The 16,307-nt window shown below is 47.6% G+C and overlaps 42 non-coding genes and 5 pseudogenes across 42 annotated transcripts; all 47 read left to right on the top strand.

Annotated features, from left to right (window-relative positions):
• Positions 1 to 36: 36 nt before the first annotated feature.
• On the top strand, positions 37 to 155 carry LOC145148471 (5S ribosomal RNA). Its single transcript, XR_013729354.1, has one exon. It is a non-coding gene; the product is annotated as a 5S ribosomal RNA (ribosomal RNA).
• A 224-nt stretch (positions 156 to 379) lies between these two features.
• LOC145147511 (5S ribosomal RNA) lies at positions 380 to 498 on the top strand. Its single transcript, XR_013728411.1, has one exon. It is a non-coding gene; the product is annotated as a 5S ribosomal RNA (ribosomal RNA).
• Positions 499 to 727: 229 nt separating this feature from the next.
• LOC145146005 (5S ribosomal RNA) lies at positions 728 to 846 on the top strand. Its single transcript, XR_013726953.1, has one exon. It is a non-coding gene; the product is annotated as a 5S ribosomal RNA (ribosomal RNA).
• A 225-nt stretch (positions 847 to 1,071) lies between these two features.
• On the top strand, positions 1,072 to 1,190 carry LOC145144118 (5S ribosomal RNA). The gene has a single exon (XR_013725136.1). It is a non-coding gene; the product is annotated as a 5S ribosomal RNA (ribosomal RNA).
• Positions 1,191 to 1,418: 228 nt separating this feature from the next.
• On the top strand, positions 1,419 to 1,550 carry LOC145151214 (5S ribosomal RNA; annotated as a pseudogene).
• Positions 1,551 to 1,775: 225 nt separating this feature from the next.
• LOC145155577 (5S ribosomal RNA) lies at positions 1,776 to 1,894 on the top strand. The gene has a single exon (XR_013736010.1). It is a non-coding gene; the product is annotated as a 5S ribosomal RNA (ribosomal RNA).
• A 228-nt stretch (positions 1,895 to 2,122) lies between these two features.
• Positions 2,123 to 2,241, top strand: LOC145148472 (5S ribosomal RNA). The gene has a single exon (XR_013729355.1). It is a non-coding gene; the product is annotated as a 5S ribosomal RNA (ribosomal RNA).
• Positions 2,242 to 2,465: 224 nt separating this feature from the next.
• LOC145147512 (5S ribosomal RNA) lies at positions 2,466 to 2,584 on the top strand. The gene has a single exon (XR_013728412.1). It is a non-coding gene; the product is annotated as a 5S ribosomal RNA (ribosomal RNA).
• A 230-nt stretch (positions 2,585 to 2,814) lies between these two features.
• Positions 2,815 to 2,933, top strand: LOC145143676 (5S ribosomal RNA). The gene has a single exon (XR_013724705.1). It is a non-coding gene; the product is annotated as a 5S ribosomal RNA (ribosomal RNA).
• A 225-nt stretch (positions 2,934 to 3,158) lies between these two features.
• On the top strand, positions 3,159 to 3,277 carry LOC145144119 (5S ribosomal RNA). Its single transcript, XR_013725137.1, has one exon. It is a non-coding gene; the product is annotated as a 5S ribosomal RNA (ribosomal RNA).
• A 228-nt stretch (positions 3,278 to 3,505) lies between these two features.
• Positions 3,506 to 3,624, top strand: LOC145155876 (5S ribosomal RNA). The gene has a single exon (XR_013736304.1). It is a non-coding gene; the product is annotated as a 5S ribosomal RNA (ribosomal RNA).
• Positions 3,625 to 3,850: 226 nt separating this feature from the next.
• On the top strand, positions 3,851 to 3,968 carry LOC145150172 (5S ribosomal RNA). The gene has a single exon (XR_013730997.1). It is a non-coding gene; the product is annotated as a 5S ribosomal RNA (ribosomal RNA).
• A 226-nt stretch (positions 3,969 to 4,194) lies between these two features.
• Positions 4,195 to 4,313, top strand: LOC145133872 (5S ribosomal RNA). Its single transcript, XR_013718800.1, has one exon. It is a non-coding gene; the product is annotated as a 5S ribosomal RNA (ribosomal RNA).
• A 230-nt stretch (positions 4,314 to 4,543) lies between these two features.
• LOC145151135 (5S ribosomal RNA) lies at positions 4,544 to 4,675 on the top strand (annotated as a pseudogene).
• A 225-nt stretch (positions 4,676 to 4,900) lies between these two features.
• Positions 4,901 to 5,019, top strand: LOC145144121 (5S ribosomal RNA). The gene has a single exon (XR_013725139.1). It is a non-coding gene; the product is annotated as a 5S ribosomal RNA (ribosomal RNA).
• Positions 5,020 to 5,247: 228 nt separating this feature from the next.
• On the top strand, positions 5,248 to 5,366 carry LOC145155877 (5S ribosomal RNA). Its single transcript, XR_013736305.1, has one exon. It is a non-coding gene; the product is annotated as a 5S ribosomal RNA (ribosomal RNA).
• A 226-nt stretch (positions 5,367 to 5,592) lies between these two features.
• LOC145149224 (5S ribosomal RNA) lies at positions 5,593 to 5,710 on the top strand. Its single transcript, XR_013730076.1, has one exon. It is a non-coding gene; the product is annotated as a 5S ribosomal RNA (ribosomal RNA).
• Positions 5,711 to 5,936: 226 nt separating this feature from the next.
• On the top strand, positions 5,937 to 6,055 carry LOC145133949 (5S ribosomal RNA). Its single transcript, XR_013718837.1, has one exon. It is a non-coding gene; the product is annotated as a 5S ribosomal RNA (ribosomal RNA).
• A 230-nt stretch (positions 6,056 to 6,285) lies between these two features.
• On the top strand, positions 6,286 to 6,417 carry LOC145151136 (5S ribosomal RNA; annotated as a pseudogene).
• Positions 6,418 to 6,642: 225 nt separating this feature from the next.
• On the top strand, positions 6,643 to 6,761 carry LOC145144875 (5S ribosomal RNA). The gene has a single exon (XR_013725876.1). It is a non-coding gene; the product is annotated as a 5S ribosomal RNA (ribosomal RNA).
• A 228-nt stretch (positions 6,762 to 6,989) lies between these two features.
• LOC145147812 (5S ribosomal RNA) lies at positions 6,990 to 7,108 on the top strand. Its single transcript, XR_013728701.1, has one exon. It is a non-coding gene; the product is annotated as a 5S ribosomal RNA (ribosomal RNA).
• A 225-nt stretch (positions 7,109 to 7,333) lies between these two features.
• Positions 7,334 to 7,452, top strand: LOC145148641 (5S ribosomal RNA). Its single transcript, XR_013729516.1, has one exon. It is a non-coding gene; the product is annotated as a 5S ribosomal RNA (ribosomal RNA).
• A 229-nt stretch (positions 7,453 to 7,681) lies between these two features.
• On the top strand, positions 7,682 to 7,800 carry LOC145134020 (5S ribosomal RNA). The gene has a single exon (XR_013718868.1). It is a non-coding gene; the product is annotated as a 5S ribosomal RNA (ribosomal RNA).
• Positions 7,801 to 8,019: 219 nt separating this feature from the next.
• Positions 8,020 to 8,138, top strand: LOC145145548 (5S ribosomal RNA). Its single transcript, XR_013726515.1, has one exon. It is a non-coding gene; the product is annotated as a 5S ribosomal RNA (ribosomal RNA).
• Positions 8,139 to 8,377: 239 nt separating this feature from the next.
• On the top strand, positions 8,378 to 8,496 carry LOC145154645 (5S ribosomal RNA). Its single transcript, XR_013735110.1, has one exon. It is a non-coding gene; the product is annotated as a 5S ribosomal RNA (ribosomal RNA).
• A 227-nt stretch (positions 8,497 to 8,723) lies between these two features.
• LOC145144952 (5S ribosomal RNA) lies at positions 8,724 to 8,842 on the top strand. Its single transcript, XR_013725949.1, has one exon. It is a non-coding gene; the product is annotated as a 5S ribosomal RNA (ribosomal RNA).
• Positions 8,843 to 9,069: 227 nt separating this feature from the next.
• On the top strand, positions 9,070 to 9,188 carry LOC145152480 (5S ribosomal RNA). Its single transcript, XR_013733006.1, has one exon. It is a non-coding gene; the product is annotated as a 5S ribosomal RNA (ribosomal RNA).
• A 229-nt stretch (positions 9,189 to 9,417) lies between these two features.
• On the top strand, positions 9,418 to 9,536 carry LOC145141391 (5S ribosomal RNA). Its single transcript, XR_013722628.1, has one exon. It is a non-coding gene; the product is annotated as a 5S ribosomal RNA (ribosomal RNA).
• A 227-nt stretch (positions 9,537 to 9,763) lies between these two features.
• Positions 9,764 to 9,895, top strand: LOC145151139 (5S ribosomal RNA; annotated as a pseudogene).
• Positions 9,896 to 10,120: 225 nt separating this feature from the next.
• LOC145147754 (5S ribosomal RNA) lies at positions 10,121 to 10,239 on the top strand. Its single transcript, XR_013728647.1, has one exon. It is a non-coding gene; the product is annotated as a 5S ribosomal RNA (ribosomal RNA).
• A 229-nt stretch (positions 10,240 to 10,468) lies between these two features.
• LOC145154646 (5S ribosomal RNA) lies at positions 10,469 to 10,587 on the top strand. The gene has a single exon (XR_013735111.1). It is a non-coding gene; the product is annotated as a 5S ribosomal RNA (ribosomal RNA).
• Positions 10,588 to 10,816: 229 nt separating this feature from the next.
• On the top strand, positions 10,817 to 10,935 carry LOC145134097 (5S ribosomal RNA). Its single transcript, XR_013718914.1, has one exon. It is a non-coding gene; the product is annotated as a 5S ribosomal RNA (ribosomal RNA).
• A 229-nt stretch (positions 10,936 to 11,164) lies between these two features.
• On the top strand, positions 11,165 to 11,283 carry LOC145134178 (5S ribosomal RNA). Its single transcript, XR_013718972.1, has one exon. It is a non-coding gene; the product is annotated as a 5S ribosomal RNA (ribosomal RNA).
• Positions 11,284 to 11,512: 229 nt separating this feature from the next.
• LOC145151140 (5S ribosomal RNA) lies at positions 11,513 to 11,644 on the top strand (annotated as a pseudogene).
• A 224-nt stretch (positions 11,645 to 11,868) lies between these two features.
• LOC145146702 (5S ribosomal RNA) lies at positions 11,869 to 11,987 on the top strand. The gene has a single exon (XR_013727634.1). It is a non-coding gene; the product is annotated as a 5S ribosomal RNA (ribosomal RNA).
• A 219-nt stretch (positions 11,988 to 12,206) lies between these two features.
• Positions 12,207 to 12,325, top strand: LOC145155878 (5S ribosomal RNA). Its single transcript, XR_013736306.1, has one exon. It is a non-coding gene; the product is annotated as a 5S ribosomal RNA (ribosomal RNA).
• Positions 12,326 to 12,559: 234 nt separating this feature from the next.
• LOC145146554 (5S ribosomal RNA) lies at positions 12,560 to 12,678 on the top strand. Its single transcript, XR_013727493.1, has one exon. It is a non-coding gene; the product is annotated as a 5S ribosomal RNA (ribosomal RNA).
• Positions 12,679 to 12,905: 227 nt separating this feature from the next.
• On the top strand, positions 12,906 to 13,024 carry LOC145148926 (5S ribosomal RNA). Its single transcript, XR_013729789.1, has one exon. It is a non-coding gene; the product is annotated as a 5S ribosomal RNA (ribosomal RNA).
• A 227-nt stretch (positions 13,025 to 13,251) lies between these two features.
• Positions 13,252 to 13,370, top strand: LOC145152481 (5S ribosomal RNA). Its single transcript, XR_013733007.1, has one exon. It is a non-coding gene; the product is annotated as a 5S ribosomal RNA (ribosomal RNA).
• Positions 13,371 to 13,600: 230 nt separating this feature from the next.
• LOC145145256 (5S ribosomal RNA) lies at positions 13,601 to 13,719 on the top strand. The gene has a single exon (XR_013726238.1). It is a non-coding gene; the product is annotated as a 5S ribosomal RNA (ribosomal RNA).
• Positions 13,720 to 13,938: 219 nt separating this feature from the next.
• LOC145155880 (5S ribosomal RNA) lies at positions 13,939 to 14,057 on the top strand. The gene has a single exon (XR_013736308.1). It is a non-coding gene; the product is annotated as a 5S ribosomal RNA (ribosomal RNA).
• A 235-nt stretch (positions 14,058 to 14,292) lies between these two features.
• On the top strand, positions 14,293 to 14,411 carry LOC145149383 (5S ribosomal RNA). Its single transcript, XR_013730244.1, has one exon. It is a non-coding gene; the product is annotated as a 5S ribosomal RNA (ribosomal RNA).
• Positions 14,412 to 14,638: 227 nt separating this feature from the next.
• On the top strand, positions 14,639 to 14,757 carry LOC145148927 (5S ribosomal RNA). The gene has a single exon (XR_013729790.1). It is a non-coding gene; the product is annotated as a 5S ribosomal RNA (ribosomal RNA).
• A 227-nt stretch (positions 14,758 to 14,984) lies between these two features.
• LOC145152482 (5S ribosomal RNA) lies at positions 14,985 to 15,103 on the top strand. The gene has a single exon (XR_013733008.1). It is a non-coding gene; the product is annotated as a 5S ribosomal RNA (ribosomal RNA).
• A 230-nt stretch (positions 15,104 to 15,333) lies between these two features.
• Positions 15,334 to 15,452, top strand: LOC145145257 (5S ribosomal RNA). The gene has a single exon (XR_013726239.1). It is a non-coding gene; the product is annotated as a 5S ribosomal RNA (ribosomal RNA).
• A 219-nt stretch (positions 15,453 to 15,671) lies between these two features.
• Positions 15,672 to 15,790, top strand: LOC145155881 (5S ribosomal RNA). Its single transcript, XR_013736309.1, has one exon. It is a non-coding gene; the product is annotated as a 5S ribosomal RNA (ribosomal RNA).
• Positions 15,791 to 16,024: 234 nt separating this feature from the next.
• LOC145154647 (5S ribosomal RNA) lies at positions 16,025 to 16,143 on the top strand. The gene has a single exon (XR_013735112.1). It is a non-coding gene; the product is annotated as a 5S ribosomal RNA (ribosomal RNA).
• The last annotated feature ends 164 nt before the right edge of the window (positions 16,144 to 16,307 follow it).

Genomic DNA, 16,307 nt, shown 5'->3' on the forward strand with positions numbered 1-16,307 from the left:
TTAAGACATACAAGCAATAAGCATGGATAGTATTTCGGGTGCGATCATACCAGCACTAATGCACCGGATCGCATCAGAACTCCGCAGTTAAGCGTGCTTGGGCGAGAGTAGTACTAGGATAGGTGATCCCCTGGGAAGTCCTCGTGTTGCACCCCCCCTTTTTCGTTGCCCGTTTGCGTTTTTTTAGATTTTACGTGCGGTTTTTTTTGTTTTCTTTCTTGCTATTTCTATGCTCGGGTGGCCACCGATTCATGGTTGATGGTTTTCGTATTTTTGGAACGGAGCCGATCGGTCACGTGGGTCCCACGTCTCGCGTACGAAAACAAAGGAGGTTCTGCGTCTTTTAAGACATAAAAGCAATAAGCATGGATAGTATTTCGGGTGTGATCATACCAGCACTAATGCACCGGATCCCATCAGAACTCCACAGTTAATCGTGCTTGGGCGAGAGTAGTACTAGGATGGGTGACCCCCTGGGAAGTCCTCGTGTTGCATCCCCCTTTTTCGTTGTCCGTTTGCGTTTTTTTAGATTTTACGTGCGGTTTTTTTTTGTTTTTTTTTCTTTCTTGCTATTTCTATGCTCGGGTGGCCTCCGCTTCATGGTTGATGGTTTTCGTATTTTTGGAACGGAGCCGATCGGTCACGTGGGTTCCACGCCTCGCGTACGAAAACAAAGGAGGTTCTGCGTCTTTTAAGACATAAAAGCAATAAGCATGGATAGTATTTCGGGTGCGATCATACGAGCACTAATGTACCGGATCCCATCAGAACTCCGCAGTTAAGCGTGCTTGGGCGAGAGTAGTACTAGGATGGGTGACCCCCTGGGAAGTCCTCGTGTTGCACCCCCCCTTTTTCGTTGTCCGTTTGCGTTTTTTTAGATTTTACGTGCGGTTTTTTTTTGTTTTCTGTCTTGCTATTTCTATGCTCGGGTGGCCACCGCTTCATGGTTGATGGTTTTCGTATTTTTGGAAAGGAGCCGATCGGTCACGTGGGTCCCACGCCTCGCGTACGAAAACAAAGGAGGTTCTGCGTCTTTTAAAACATAAAAGCAATAAGCATGGATAGTATTTCGGGTGCGATCATACCAGCACTAATGCACCGGATCCCATCAGAACTCCACAGTTAAGCGTGCTTGGGCGAGAATAGTACTAAGATGGGTGACCCCCTGGGAAGTCCTCGTGTTGCACCCCCCTTTTTCGTTGTCCGTTTGCGTTTTTTTAGATTTTACGTGCGGTTTTTTTTTGTTTTTTTTCTTTCTTGCTATTTGTATGCTCGGGTGGCCTCCGCTTCATGGTTGATGGTTTTCGTATTTTTGGAACGGAGCCGATCGGTCACGTGGGTCCCACGCCTCGCGTACGAAAACAAAGGAGGTTCTGCGTCTTTTAAGGCATAAAAGCAATAAGCATGGATAGTATTTCGGGTGTTATCATACCAGCACTAATGCACCGGATCCCATCAGAACTCCGCAGTTAAGCGTGCTTGGGCGAGAGTAGTACTAGGGAGTAGTACTAGGATGGGTGACCCCCTGGGAAGTCCTCGTGTTGCACCCCCCCTTTTTCGTTGTCCGTTTGCGTTTTTTTAGATTTTACGTGCGGTTTTTTTTTGTTTTCTTTCTTGCTATTTCTATGCTCGGGTGGCCACCGCTTCATGGTTGATGGTTTTCGTATTTTTGGAACGGAGCCGATCGGTCACGTGGGTCCCACACCTCGCGTACGAAAACAAAGGAGGTTCTGCGTCTTTTAAAACATAAAAGCAATAAGCATGGATAGTATTTCGGGTGCGATCATACCAGCACTAATGCACCGGATCCCATCAGAACTCCACAGTTAAGCGTGCTTGGGCGAGAGTAGTACTAGGATGGGTGACCCCCTGGGAAGTCCTCGTGTTGCACCCCCCCTTTTTCGTTGTCCGTTTGCGTTTTTTTTAGATTTTACGTGCGGTTTTTTTTTGTTTTTTTTTTCTTGCTATTTCTATGCTCGGGTGGCCTCCGTTTCATGGTTCATGGTCTTCGTATTTTTGGAACGGAGCCGATTGGTCACGTGGGTCCCACGCCTCGCGTACGAAAACAAAGGAGGTTCTGCGTCTTTTAAGACATACAAGCAATAAGCATGGATAGTATTTCGGGTGCGATCATACCAGCACTAATGCACCGGATCGCATCAGAACTCCGCAGTTAAGCGTGCTTGGGCGAGAGTAGTACTAGGATAGGTGATCCCCTGGGAAGTCCTCGTGTTGCACCCCCCCTTTTTCGTTGCCCGTTTGCGTTTTTTTAGATTTTACGTGCGGTTTTTTTTGTTTTCTTTCTTGCTATTTCTATGCTCGGGTGGCCACCGCTTCATGGTTGATGGTTTTCGTATTTTTGGAACGGAGCCGATCGGTCACGTGGGTCCCACGTCTCGCGTACGAAAACAAAGGAGGTTCTGCGTCTTTTAAGACATAAAAGCAATAAGCATGGATAGTATTTCGGGTGTGATCATACCAGCACTAATGCACCGGATCCCATCAGAACTCCACAGTTAATCGTGCTTGGGCGAGAGTAGTACTAGGATGGGTGACCCCCTGGGAAGTCCTCGTGTTGCATCCCCCTTTTTCGTTGTCCGTTTGCGTTTTTTTAGATTTTAAGTGCGGTTTTTTTTTGTTTTTTTTTTCTTTCTTGCTATTTCTATGCTCGGGTGGCCTCCGCTTCATGGTTGATGGTTTTCGTATTTTTGGAACGGAGCCAATCGGTCACGTGGGTTCCACGCCTCGCGTACGAAAACAAAGGAGGTTCTGCGTCTTTTAAGACATAAAAGCAATAAGCATGGATAGTATTTCGGGTGCGATCATACGAGCACTAATGCACCGGATCCCATCAGAACTCCGCAGTTAAGCGTGCTTGGGCGAGAGTAGTACTAGGATGGGTGACCCCCTGGGAAGTCCTCGTGTTGCACCCCCCCTTTTTCGTTGTCCGTTTGCGTTTTTTTAGATTTTACGTGCGGTTTTTTTTTGTTTTCTTTCTTGCTATTTCTATGCTCGGGTGGCCACCGCTTCATGGTTGATGGTTTTCGTATTTTTGGAAAGGAGCCGATCGGTCACGTGGGTCCCACGCCTCGCGTACGAAAACAAAGGAGGTTCTGCGTCTTTTAAAACATAAAAGCAATAAGCATGGATAGTATTTCGGGTGCGATCATACCAGCACTAATGCACCGGATCCCATCAGAACTCCACAGTTAAGCGTGCTTGGGCGAGAATAGTACTAAGATGGGTGACCCCCTGGGAAGTCCTCGTGTTGCACCCCCCTTTTTCGTTGTCCGTTTGCGTTTTTTTAGATTTTACGTGCGGTTTTTTTTTGTTTTTTTTCTTTCTTGCTATTTGTATGCTCGGGTGGCCTCCGCTTCATGGTTGATGGTTTTCGTATTTTTGGAACGGAGCCGATCGGTCACGTGGGTCCCACGCCTCGCGTACGAAAACAAAGGAGGTTCTGCGTCTTTTAAGACATAAAAGCAATAAACATGGATAGTATTTCGGGTGCTATCATACCAGCACTAATGCACCGGATCCCATCAGAACTCCGCAGTTAAGCGTGCTTGGGCGAGAGTAGTACTAGGATGGGTGACCCCCTGGGAAGTCCTCGTGTTGCACCCCCAACTTTTTCGTTGCCCGTTTGCGTTTTTTTAGATTTTACGTGCGGTTTTTTTTTGTTTTCTTTCTTGCTATTTCTATGCTCGGGTGGCCACCGCTTCATGGTTGATGGTTTTCGTATTTTTGGAACGGAGCCGATCGGTCACGTGGGTCCCACGTCTCGCGTACGAAAACAAAGGAGGTTCTGCGTCTTTTAAGACATAAAAGCAATAAGCATGGATAGTATTTCGGTTGCGATCATACCAGCACTAATGCACCAGATCCCATCGGAACTCCACAGTTAAGCGTGCTTGGGCGAGAGTAGTACTAGGATGGGTGACCCCTGGGAAGTCCTCGTGTTGCACCCCCCCTTTTTCGTTGTCCGTTTGCGTTTTTTTAAATTTTACGTGCGGTTTTTTTTTGTTTTTTTTTATTGCTATTTCTATGCTTGGGTGGCCTCCGTTTAATGGTTCATGGTCTTCGTATTTTTGGAACGGAGCCGATCGGTCACGTGGGTCCCACGCCTCGCGTACGAAAACAAAGGAGGTTCTGCGTCTTTTAAGACATACAAGCAATAAGCATGGATAGTATTTCGGGTGCGATCATACCAGCACTAATGCACCGGATCCCATCAGAACTCCGCAGTTAAGCGTGCTTGGGCGAGAGTAGTACTAGGATGGGTGACCCCCTGGGAAGTCCTCGTGTTGCACCCCCTTTTTTTGTTGTCCGTTTGCGTTTTTTTAGATTTTACGTGCGGTTTTTTTTTGTTTTTTTTTTCTTTCTTGCTATTTCTATGCTCGGGTGGCCTCCGTTTCATGGTTCATGGTCTTCGTATTTTTGGAACGGAGCCGATCGGTCACGTGGGTCCCACGCCTCGCGTACGAAAACAAAGGAGGTTCTGCGTCTTTTAAGGCATAAAAGCAATAAGCATGGATAGTATTTCGGGTGCTATCATACCAGCACTAATGCACCGGATCCCATCAGAACTCCGCAGTTAAGCGTGCTTGGGCGAGAGTAGTACTAGGGAGTAGTACTAGGATGGGTGACCCCCTGGGAAGTCCTCGTGTTGCACCCCCCCTTTTTCGTTGTCCGTTTGCGTTTTTTTAGATTTTACGTGCGGTTTTTTTTTGTTTTCTTTCTTGCTATTTCTATGCTCGGGTGGCCACCGCTTCATGGTTGATGGTTTTCGTATTTTTGGAAAGGAGCCGATCGGTCACGTGGGTCCCACGCCTCGCGTACGAAAACAAAGGAGGTTCTGCGTCTTTTAAAACATAAAAGCAATAAGCATGGATAGTATTTCGGGTGCGATCATACCAGCACTAATGCACCGGATCCCATCAGAACTCCACAGTTAAGCGTGCTTGGGCGAGAATAGTACTAAGATGGGTGACCCCCTGGGAAGTCCTCGTGTTGCACCCCCCTTTTTCGTTGTCCGTTTGCGTTTTTTTAGATTTTACGTGCGGTTTTTTTTTGTTTTTTTTCTTTCTTGCTATTTGTATGCTCGGGTGGCCTCCGCTTCATGGTTGATGGTTTTCGTATTTTTGGAACGGAGCCGATCGGTCACGTGGGTCCCACGCCTCGCGTACGAAAACAAAGGAGGTTCTGCGTCTTTTAAGACATAAAAGCAATAAACATGGATAGTATTTCGGGTGCTATCATACCAGCACTAATGCACCGGATCCCATCAGAACTCCGCAGTTAAGCGTGCTTGGGCGAGAGTAGTACTAGGATGGGTGACCCCCTGGGAAGTCCTCGTGTTGCACCCCCCACTTTTTCGTTGCCCGTTTGCGTTTTTTTAGATTTTACGTGCGGTTTTTTTTTGTTTTCTTTCTTGCTATTTCTATGCTCGGGTGGCCACCGCTTCATGGTTGATGGTTTTCGTATTTTTGGAACGGAGCCGATCGGTCACGTGGGTCCCACGTCTCGCGTACGAAAACAAAGGAGGTTCTGCGTCTTTTAAGACATAAAAGCAATAAGCATGGATAGTATTTCGGTTGCGATCATACCAGCACTAATGCACCGGATCCCATCGGAACTCCACAGTTAAGCGTGCTTGGGCGAGAGTAGTACTAGGATGGGTGACCCCTGGGAAGTCCTCGTGTTGCACCCCCCCTTTTTCGTTGTCCGTTTGCGTTTTTTTAAATTTTACGTGCGGTTTTTTTTTGTTTTTTTTTATTGCTATTTCTATGCTTGGGTGGCCTCCGTTTAATGGTTCATGGTCTTCGTATTTTTGGAACGGAGCCGATCGGTCACGTGGGTCCCACGCCTCGCGTACGAAAACAAAGGAGGTTCTGCGTCTTTTAAGACATACAAGCAATAAGCATGGATAGTATTTCGGGTGCGATCATACCAGCACTAATGCACCGGATCCCATCAGAACTCCGCAGTTAAGCGTGCTTGGGCGAGAGTAGTACTAGGATGGGTGACCCCCTGGGAAGTCCTCGTGTTGCACCCCCTTTTTTTGTTGTCCGTTTGCGTTTTTTTAGATTTTACGTGCGGTTTTTTTTTGTTTTTTTTTTCTTTCTTGCTATTTCTATGCTCGGGTGGCCTCCGTTTCATGGTTCATGGTCTTCGTATTTTTGGAACGGAGCCGATCGGTCACGTGGGTCCCACGCCTCGCGTACGAAAACAAAGGAGGTTCTGCGTCTTTTAAGGCATAAAAGCAATAAGCATGGATAGTATTTCGGGTGCTATCATACCAGCACTAATGCACCGGATCCCATCAGAACTCCGCAGTTAAGCGTGCTTGGGCGAGAGTAGTACTAGGGAGTAGTACTAGGATGGGTGACCCCCTGGGAAGTCCTCGTGTTGCACCCCCCTTTTTCGTTGTCCGTTTGCGTTTTTTTAGATTTTACGTGCGGTTTTTTTTTTGTTTTCTTTCTTGCTATTTCTATGCTCGGGTGGCCACCTCTTCATGGTTGATGGTTTTCGTATTTTTGGAACGGAGCCGATCGGTCACGTGGGTCCCACGCCTCGCGTACGAAAACAAAGGAGGTTCTGCGTCTTTTAAAACATAAAAGCAATAAGCATGGATAGTATTTCGGGTGCGATCATACCAGCACTAATGCACCGGATCCCATCAGAACTCCGCAGTTAAGCGTGCTTGGCCGAGAATAGTACTAGGATGGGTGACCCCCTGGGAAGTCCTCGTGTTGCACCCCCCTTTTTCGTTGTCCGTTTGCGTTTTTTTAGATTTTACGTGCGGTTTTTTTTTTGTTTTTTTCTTTCTTGCTATTTGTATGCTCGGGTGGCCTCCGCTTCATGGTTGATGGTTTTCCTATTTTTGGAACGGAGCCGATCGGTCACGTGGGTCCCACGCCTCGCGTACGAAAACAAAGGAGGTTCTGCGTCTTTTAAGACATAAAAACAATAAGCATGGATAGTATTTCGGGTGTGATCATACCAACACTAATGCACCGGATCCCATCAGAACTCCGCAGTTAAGCGTGCTTGGGTGAGAGTAGTACTAGGATGGGTGACCCCCTGGGAAGTCCTCGTGTTGCACCCCCTTTTTCGTTGCGCGTTTGCATTTTTTTAGATTTTACGTGCGGTTTTTTTTTGTTTTTTTTTTCTTGCTATTTCTATGCTCGGGTGGCCTCCATTTCATGGTTCATGGTCTTCGTATTTTTGGAACGGTGCCGATCGGTCACGTGGGTCCCACGCCTCGCGTACGAAAACAAAGGAGGTTCTGCGTCTTTTAAGACATACAAGCAATAAGCATGGATAGTATTTCGGGTGCGATCATACCAGCACTAATGCACCGGATCGCATCAGAACTCCGCAGTTAAGCGTGCTTGGGCGAGAGTAGTACTAGGATAAGTGATCCCCTGGGAAGTCCTTGTGTTGCACCCCCCTTTTTCGTTGTCCGTTTGCGTTTTTTTAGATTTTACGTGCGGTTTTTTTTTTGTTTTTTTTTCTTTCTTGCTATTTGTATGCTCGGGTGGCCTCCGCTTCATGGTTGATGGTTTCGTATTTTTGGAACGGAGCCGATCGGTCACGTGGGTCCCACGCCTCGCGTACGAAAACAAAGGAGGTTCTGCGTCTTTTAAGACATAAAATCAATAAGCATGGATAGTATTTCGGGTGCGATCATACCAGCACTAATGCACCGGATCCCATCAGAACTCCGCAGTTAAGCGTGCTTGGGCGAGAGTAGTACTAGGATGGGTGACCCCCTGGGAAGTCCTCGTGTTGCACCCCCCTTTTTCGTTGTCCGTTTGCGTTTTTTTAGATTTTACGTGCGGTTTTTTTTTCTTTCTTGCTATTTCTATGCTCGGGTGGCCTCCGCTTCATGGTTGATGGTTTTCGTATTTTTGGAACGGAGCCGATCGGTCACGTGGGTCCCACGCCTCGCGTACGAAAACAAAGGAGGTTCTGCGTCTTTTAAGACATAAAAGCAATAAGCATGGATAGTATTTCGGGTGCTATCATACCAGCACTAATGCATCGGATCCCATCAGAACTCCGCAGTTAAGCGTGCTTGGGCGAGAGTAGTACTAGGATGGGTGACCCCCTGGGAAGTCCTCGTGTTGCACCCCCCCCCCCCCCCCTTTTTCGTTGCCCGTTTGCGTTTTTTTAGATTTTACGTGCGGTTTTTTTTTGTTTTTTTTTCTTTCTTGCTATTTCTATGCTCGGGTGGCCTCCGCTTCATGGTTGATGGTTTTCGTATTTTTGGAACGGAGCCGATCGGTCACGTGGGTTCCACGCCTCGCGTACGAAAACAAAGGAGGTTCTGCGTCTTTTAAGACATAAAAGCAATAAGCATGGATAGTATTTCGGGTGCGATCATACCAGCACTAATGCACCGGATCCCATCAGAACTCCGCAGTTAAGCGTGCTTGGGCGAGAGTAGTACTAGGATGGGTGACCCCCTGTGAAGTCCTCGTGTTGCACCCCCCCTTTTTCGTTGTCTGTTTGCGTTTTTTTAGATTTTACGTGCGGTTTTTTTTTGTTTTTTTTTTCTTGCTATTTCTATGCTCGGGTGGCCTCCGTTTCATGGTTCATGGTCTTCGTATTTTTGGAACGGAGCCGATCGGTCACGTGGGTCCCACGCCTCGCGTACGAAAACAAAGGAGGTTCTGTGTCTTTTAAGACATACAAGCAATAAGCATGGACTGTATTTCGGGTGCGATCATACCAGCACTAATGCACCGGATCCCATCAGAACTCCGCAGTTAAGCGTGCTTGGGCGAGAGTAGTACTAGGATGGGTGACCCCCTGGGAAGTCCTCGTGTTCCACCCCCCCTTTTTCGTTGTCCGTTTGCGTTTTATTAGATTTTACGTGCGGTTTTTTTTTGTTTTTTTTTTCTTGCTATTTCTATGCTCGGGTGGCCTCCGTTTCATGGTTCATGGTCTTCGTATTTTTGGAACGGAGCCGATCGGTCACGTGGGTCCCACGCCTCGCGTACGAAAACAAAGGAGGTTCTGCGTCTTTTAAGACATACAAGCAATAAGCATGGATAGTATTTCGGGTGCGATCATACCAGCACTAATGCACCGGATCCCATCTGAACTCCGCAGTTAAGCGTGCTTGGGCGAGAGTAGTACTAGGATGGGTGACCCCCTGGGAAGTCCTCGTGTTGCACCCCCCTTTTTCGTTGTCCGTTTGCGTTTTTTTAGATTTTACGTGCGGTTTTTTTTTGTTTTTTTTTCTTTCTTGCTATTTCTATGCTCGGGTGGCCTTCGTTTCATGGTTCATGGTCTTCGTATTTTTGGAACGGAGCCGATCGGTCACGTGGGTCCCACGCCTCGCGTACGAAAACAAAGGAGGTTCTGCGTCTTTTAAGACATACAAGCAATAAGCATGGATAGTATTTCGGGTGCGATCATACCAGCACTAATGCACCGGATCCCATCAGAACTCCTCAGTTAAGCGTGCTTGGGCGAGAGTAGTACTAGGATGGGTGACCCCCTGGGAAGTCCTCGTGTTGCACCCCCTTTTTCGTTGTCCGTTTGCGTTTTTTTAGATTTTACGTGCGGTTTTTTTTGTTTTTTTTTCTTTCTTGCTATTTCTATGCTCGGGTGGCCTCCGTTTCATGGTTCATGGTCTTCGTATTTTTGGAACGGAGCCGATCGGTCACGTGGGTCCCACGCCTCGCGTACGAAAACAAAGGAGGTTCTGCGTCTTTTAAGGCATAAAAGCAATAAGCATGGATAGTATTTCGGGTGCTATCATACCAGCACTAATGCACCGGATCCCATCAGAACTCCGCAGTTAAGCGTGCTTGGGCGAGAGTAGTACTAGGGAGTAGTACTAGGATGGGTGACCCCCTGGGAAGTCCTCGTGTTGCACCCCCCCTTTTTCGTTGTCCGTTTGCGTTTTTTTAGATTTTACGTGCGGTTTTTTTTTGTTTTCTTTCTTGCTATTTCTATGCTCGGGTGGCCACCGCTTCATGGTTGATGGTTTTCGTATTTTTGGAACGGAGCCGATCGGTCACGTGGGTCCCACGCCTCGCGTACGAAAACAAAGGAGGTTCTGCGTCTTTTAAAACATAAAAGCAATAAGCATGGATAGTATTTCGGGTGCGATCATACCAGCACTAATGCACCGGATCCCATCAGAACTCCGCAGTTAAGCGTGCTTGGCCAAGAATAGTACTAGGATGGGTGACCCCCTGGGAAGTCCTCGTGTTGCACCCCCCTTTTTCGTTGTCCGTTTGCGTTTTTTTAGATTTTACGTGCGGTTTTTTTTTTGTTTTTTTTCTTTCTTGCTATTTGTATGCTCGGGTGGCCTCCGCTTCATGGTTGATGGTTTTCCTATTTTTGGAACGGAGCCGATCGGTCACGTGGGTTCCACGCCTCGCGTACGAAAACAAAGGAGGTTCTGCGTCTTTTAAGACATAAAAGCAATAAGCATGGATAGTATTTCGGGTGCGATCATACCAGCACTAATGCACCGGATCCCATCAGAACTCCGCAGTTAAGCGTGCTTGGGCGAGAGTAGTACTAGGATGGGTGACCCCCTGTGAAGTCCTCGTGTTGCACCCCCCTTTTTCTTTGTCCGTTTGCGTTTTTTTAGATTTTACGTGCGGTTTTTTTTGTTTTTTTTTTCTTTCTTGCTATTTCTATGCTCGGGTGGCCTCCGCTTCATGGTTGATGGTCTTCGTATTTTTGGAACGGAGCTGATCGGTCACGTGGGTCCCACGCCTCGCGTACGAAAACAAAGGAGGTTCTGCGTCTTTTAAGACATACAAACAATAAGCATGGATAGTATTTCGGGTGCGATCATACCAGCACTAATGCACCGGATCCCATCAGAACTCCGCAGTTAAGCGTGCTTGGGCGAGAGTAGTACTAGGATGGGTGACCCCCTGGGAAGTCCTCGTGTTGCACCCCCCTTTTTCGTTGTCCGTTTGCGTTTTTTTAGATTTTACGTGCGGTTTTTTTTTGTTTTTTTTTCTTTCTTGCTATTTCTATGCTCGGGTGGCCTTCGTTTCATGGTTCATGGTCTTCGTATTTTTGGAACGGAGCCGATCGGTCACGTGGGTCCCACGCCTCGCGTACGAAAACAAAGGAGGTTCTGCGTCTTTTAAGACATACAAGCAATAAGCATGGATAGTATTTCGGGTGCGATCATACCAGCACTAATGCACCGGATCCCATCAGAACTCCGCAGTTAAGCGTGCTTGGGCGAGAGTAGTACTAGGATGGGTGACCCCCTGGGAAGTCCTCGTGTTGCACCCCCCTTTTTCGTTGTCCGTTTGCGTTTTTTTAGATTTTACGTGCGGTTTTTTTTGTTTTTTTTTTCTTTCTTGCTATTTCTATGCTCGGGTGGCCTCCGTTTCATGGTTCATGGTCTTCGTATTTTTGGAACGGAGCCGATCGGTCACGTGGGTCCCACGCCTCGCGTACGAAAACAAAGGAGGTTCTGCGTCTTTTAAGGCATAAAAGCAATAAGCATGGATAGTATTTCGGGTGCTATCATACCAGCACTAATGCACCGGATCCCATCAGAACTCCGCAGTTAAGCGTGCTTGGGCGAGAGTAGTACTAGGGAGTAGTACTAGGATGGGTGACCCCCTGGGAAGTCCTCGTGTTGCACCCCCCCTTTTTCGTTGTCCGTTTGCGTTTTTTTAGATTTTACGTGCGGTTTTTTTTGTTTTCTTTCTTGCTATTTCTATGCTCGGGTGGCCACCGCTTCATGGTTGATGGTTTTCGTATTTTTGGAACGGAGCCGATCGGTCACGTGGGTCCCACGCCTCGCGTACGAAAACAAAGGAGGTTCTGCGTCTTTTAAAACATAAAAGCAATAAGCATGGATAGTATTTCGGGTGCGATCATACCAGCACTAATGCACCGGATCCCATCAGAACTCCGCAGTTAAGCGTGCTTGGCCGAGAATAGTACTAGGATGGGTGACCCCCTGGGAAGTCCTCGTGTTGCACCCGCCTTTTTCGTTGTCCGTTTGCGTTTTTTTAGATTTTACGTGCGGTTTTTTTTTCTTTCTTGCTATTTCTATGCTCGGGTGGCCTCCGCTTCATGGTTGATGGTTTTCGTATTTTTGGAACGGAGCCGATCGGTCACGTGGGTCCCACGCCTCGCGTACGAAAACAAAGGAGGTTCTGCGTCTTTTAAGACACAAAAGCAATAAGCATGGATAGTATTTCGGGTGCTATCATACCAGCACTAATGCACCGGATCCCATCAGAACTCCGCAGTTAAGCGTGCTTGGGCGAGAGTAGTACTAGGATGGGTGACCCCCTGGGAAGTCCTCGTGTTGCACCCCCCCCCCCTTTTTCGTTGCCCGTTTGCGTTTTTTTAGATTTTACGTGCGGTTTTTTTTTGTTTTTTTTTCTTTCTTGCTATTTCTATGCTCGGGTGGCCTCCGCTTCATGGTTGATGGTTTTCGTATTTTTGGAACGGAGCCGATCGGTCACGTGGGTTCCACGCCTCGCGTACGAAAACAAAGGAGGTTCTGCGTCTTTTAAGACATAAAAGCAATAAGCATGGATAGTATTTCGGGTGCGATCATTCCAGCACTAATGCACCGGATCCCATCAGAACTCCGCAGTTAAGCGTGCTTGGGCGAGAGTAGTACTAGGATGGTTGACCCCCTGTGAAGTCCTCGTGTTGCACCCCCCCTTTTTCTATGTCCGTTTGCGTTTTTTTAGATTTTACGTGCGGTTTTTTTTTGTTTTTTTTTTCTTGCTATTTCTATGCTCGGGTGGCCTCCGTTTCATGGTTCATGGTCTTCGTATTTTTGGAACGGAGCCGATCGGTCACGTGGGTCCCACGCCTCGCGTACGAAAACAAAGGAGGTTCTGTGTCTTTTAAGACATACAAGCAATAAGCATGGACTGTATTTCGGGTGCGATCATACCACCACTAATGCACCGGATCCCATCAGAACTCCGCAGTTAAGCGTGCTTGGGCGAGAGTAGTACTAGGATGGGTGACCCCCTGGGAAGTCCTCGTGTTCCACCCCCCCTTTTTCGTTGTCCGTTTGCGTTTTATTAGATTTTACGTGCGGTTTTTTTTTGTTTTTTTTTTCTTGCTATTTCTATGCTCGGGTGGCCTCCGTTTCATGGTTCATGGTCTTCGTATTTTTGGAACGGAGCCGATCGGTCACGTGGGTCCCACGCCTCGCGTACGAAAACAAAGGAGGTTCTGCGTCTTTCAAGACATACAAGCAATAAGCATGGATAGTATTTCGGGTGCGATCATACCAGCACTAATGCACCGGATCCCATCTGAACTCCGCAGTTAAGCGTGCTTGGGCGAGAGTAGTACTAGGATGGGTGACCCCCTGGGAAGTCCTCGTGTTGCACCCCCCTTTTTCGTTGTCCGTTTGCGTTTTTTTAGATTTTACGTGCGGTTTTTTTTTGTTTTTTTTTTCTTTCTTGCTATTTCTATGCTCGGGTGGCCTTCGTTTCATGGTTCATGGTCTTCGTATTTTTGGAACGGAGCCGATCGGTCACGTGGGTCCCACGCCTCGCGTACGAAAACAAAGGAGGTTCTGCGTCTTTTAAGACATAAAATCAATAAGCATGGATAGTATTTCGGGTGCGATCATACCAGCACTAATGCACCGGATCCCATCAGAACTCCGCAGTTAAGCGTGCTTGGGCCAGAATAGTACTAGGATGGGTGACCCCCTGGGAAGTCCTCGTGTTGCACCCCCCTTTTTCGTTGTCCGTTTGCGTTTTTTTAGATTTTACGTGCGGTTTTTTTTTCTTTCTTGCTATTTCTATGCTCGGGTGGCCTCCGCTTCATGGTTGATGGTTTTCGTATTTTTGGAACGGAGCCGATCGGTCACGTGGGTCCCACGCCTCGCGTACGAAAACAAAGGAGGTTCTGCGTCTTTTAAGACACAAAATCAATAAGCATGGATAGTATTTCGGGTGCTATCATACCAGCACTAATGCACCGGATCCCATCAGAACTCCGCAGTTAAGCGTGCTTGGGCGAGAGTAGTACTAGGATGGGTGACCCCCTGGGAAGTCCTCGTGTTGCACCCCCCCCCCCCTTTTTCGTTGCCCGTTTGCGTTTTTTTAGATTTTACGTGCGGTTTTTTTTTGTTTTTTTTTCTTTCTTGCTATTTCTATGCTCGGGTGGCCTCCGCTTCATGGTTGATGGTTTTCGTATTTTTGGAACGGAGCCGATCGGTCACGTGGGTTCCACGCCTCGCGTACGAAAACAAAGGAGGTTCTGCGTCTTTTAAGACATAAAAGCAATAAGCATGGATAGTATTTCGGGTGCGATCATTGCAGCACTAATGCACCGGATCCCATCAGAACTCCGCAGTTAAGCGTGCTTGGGCGAGAGTAGTACTAGGATGGTTGACCCCCTGTGAAGTCCTCGTGTTGCACCCCCCCTTTTTCTATGTCCGTTTGCGTTTTTTTAGATTTTACGTGCGGTTTTTTTTTGTTTTTTTTTTCTTGCTATTTCTATGCTCGGGTGGCCTCCGTTTCATGGTTCATGGTCTTCGTATTTTTGGAACGGAGCCGATCGGTCACGTGGGTCCCACGCCTCGCGTACGAAAACAAAGGAGGTTCTGTGTCTTTTAAGACATACAAGCAATAAGCATGGACTGTATTTCGGGTGCGATCATACCACCACTAATGCACCGGATCCCATCAGAACTCCGCAGTTAAGCGTGCTTGGGCGAGAGTAGTACTAGGATGGGTGACCCCCTGGGAAGTCCTCGTGTTCCACCCCCCCTTTTTCGTTGTCCGTTTGCGTTTTATTAGATTTTACGTGCGGTTTTTTTTTGTTTTTTTTTTCTTGCTATTTCTATGCTCGGGTGGCCTCCGTTTCATGGTTCATGGTCTTCGTATTTTTGGAACGGAGCCGATCGGTCACGTGGGTCCCACGCCTCGCGTACGAAAACAAAGGAGGTTCTGCGTCTTTCAAGACATACAAGCAATAAGCATGGATAGTATTTCGGGTGCGATCATACCAGCACTAATGCACCGGATCCCATCTGAACTCCGCAGTTAAGCGTGCTTGGGCGAGAGTAGTACTAGGATGGGTGACCCCCTGGGAAGTCCTCGTGTTGCACCCCCCTTTTTCGTTGTCCGTTTGCGTTTTTTTAGATTTTACGTGCGGTTTTTTTTTGTTTTTTTTTTCTTTCTTGCTATTTCTATGCTCGGGTGGCCTTCGTTTCATGGTTCATGGTCTTCGTATTTTTGGAACGGAGCCGATCGGTCACGTGGGTCCCACGCCTCGCGTACGAAAACAAAGGAGGTTCTGCGTCTTTTAAGACATAAAATCAATAAGCATGGATAGTATTTCGGGTGCGATCATACCAGCACTAATGCACCGGATCCCATCAGAACTCCGCAGTTAAGCGTGCTTGGGCCAGAATAGTACTAGGATGGGTGACCCCCTGGGAAGTCCTCGTGTTGCACCCCCCTTTTTCGTTGTCCGTTTGCGTTTTTTTAGATTTTACGTGCGGTTTTTTTTTCTTTCTTGCTATTTCTATGCTCGGGTGGCCTCCGCTTCATGGTTGATGGTTTTCGTATTTTTGGAACGGAGCCGATCGGTCACGTGGGTCCCACGCCTCGCGTACGAAAACAAAGGAGGTTCTGCGTCTTTTAAGACATAAAAGCAATAAGCATGGATAGTATTTCGGGTGCTATCATACCAGCACTAATGCACCGGATCCCATCAGAACTCCGCAGTTAAGCGTGCTTGGGCGAGAGTAGTACTAGGATGGGTGACCCCCTGGGAAGTCCTCGTGTTGCACCCCCCCCCCCTTTTTCGTTGCCCGTTTGCGTTTTTTTAGATTTTACGTGCGGTTTTTTTTTGTTTTTTTTTCTTTCTTGCTATTTCTATGCTCGGGTGGCCTCCGCTTCATGGTTGATGGTTTTCGTATTTTTGGAACGGAGCCGATCGGTCACGTGGGTTCCACGCCTCGCGTACGAAAACAAAGGAGGTTCTGCGTCTTTTAAGACATAAAAGCAATAAGCATGGATAGTATTTCGGGTGCGATCATACCAGCACTAATGCACCGGATCCCATCAGAACTCCGCAGTTAAGCGTGCTTGGGCGAGAGTAGTACTAGGATGGGTGACCCCCTGTGAAGTCCTCGTGTTGCACCCCCCCTTTTTCGTTGTCCGTTTGCGTTTTTTTAGATTTTACGTGCGGTTTTTTTTTGTTTTTTTTTTCTTGCTATTTCTATGCTCGGGTGGCCTCCGTTTCATGGTTCATGGTCTTCGTATTTTTGGAACGGAGCCGATCGGTCACGTGGGTCCCACGCCTCGCGT

The sequence above is a fragment of the Lactuca virosa genome, chromosome 1 (assembly GCF_052849685.1).
Source record: "Lactuca virosa cultivar CGN04683 chromosome 1, Lactuca_virosa_CGN04683_v6, whole genome shotgun sequence".
NCBI classification, from domain to species: Eukaryota; Viridiplantae; Streptophyta; class Magnoliopsida; order Asterales; family Asteraceae; genus Lactuca; species Lactuca virosa.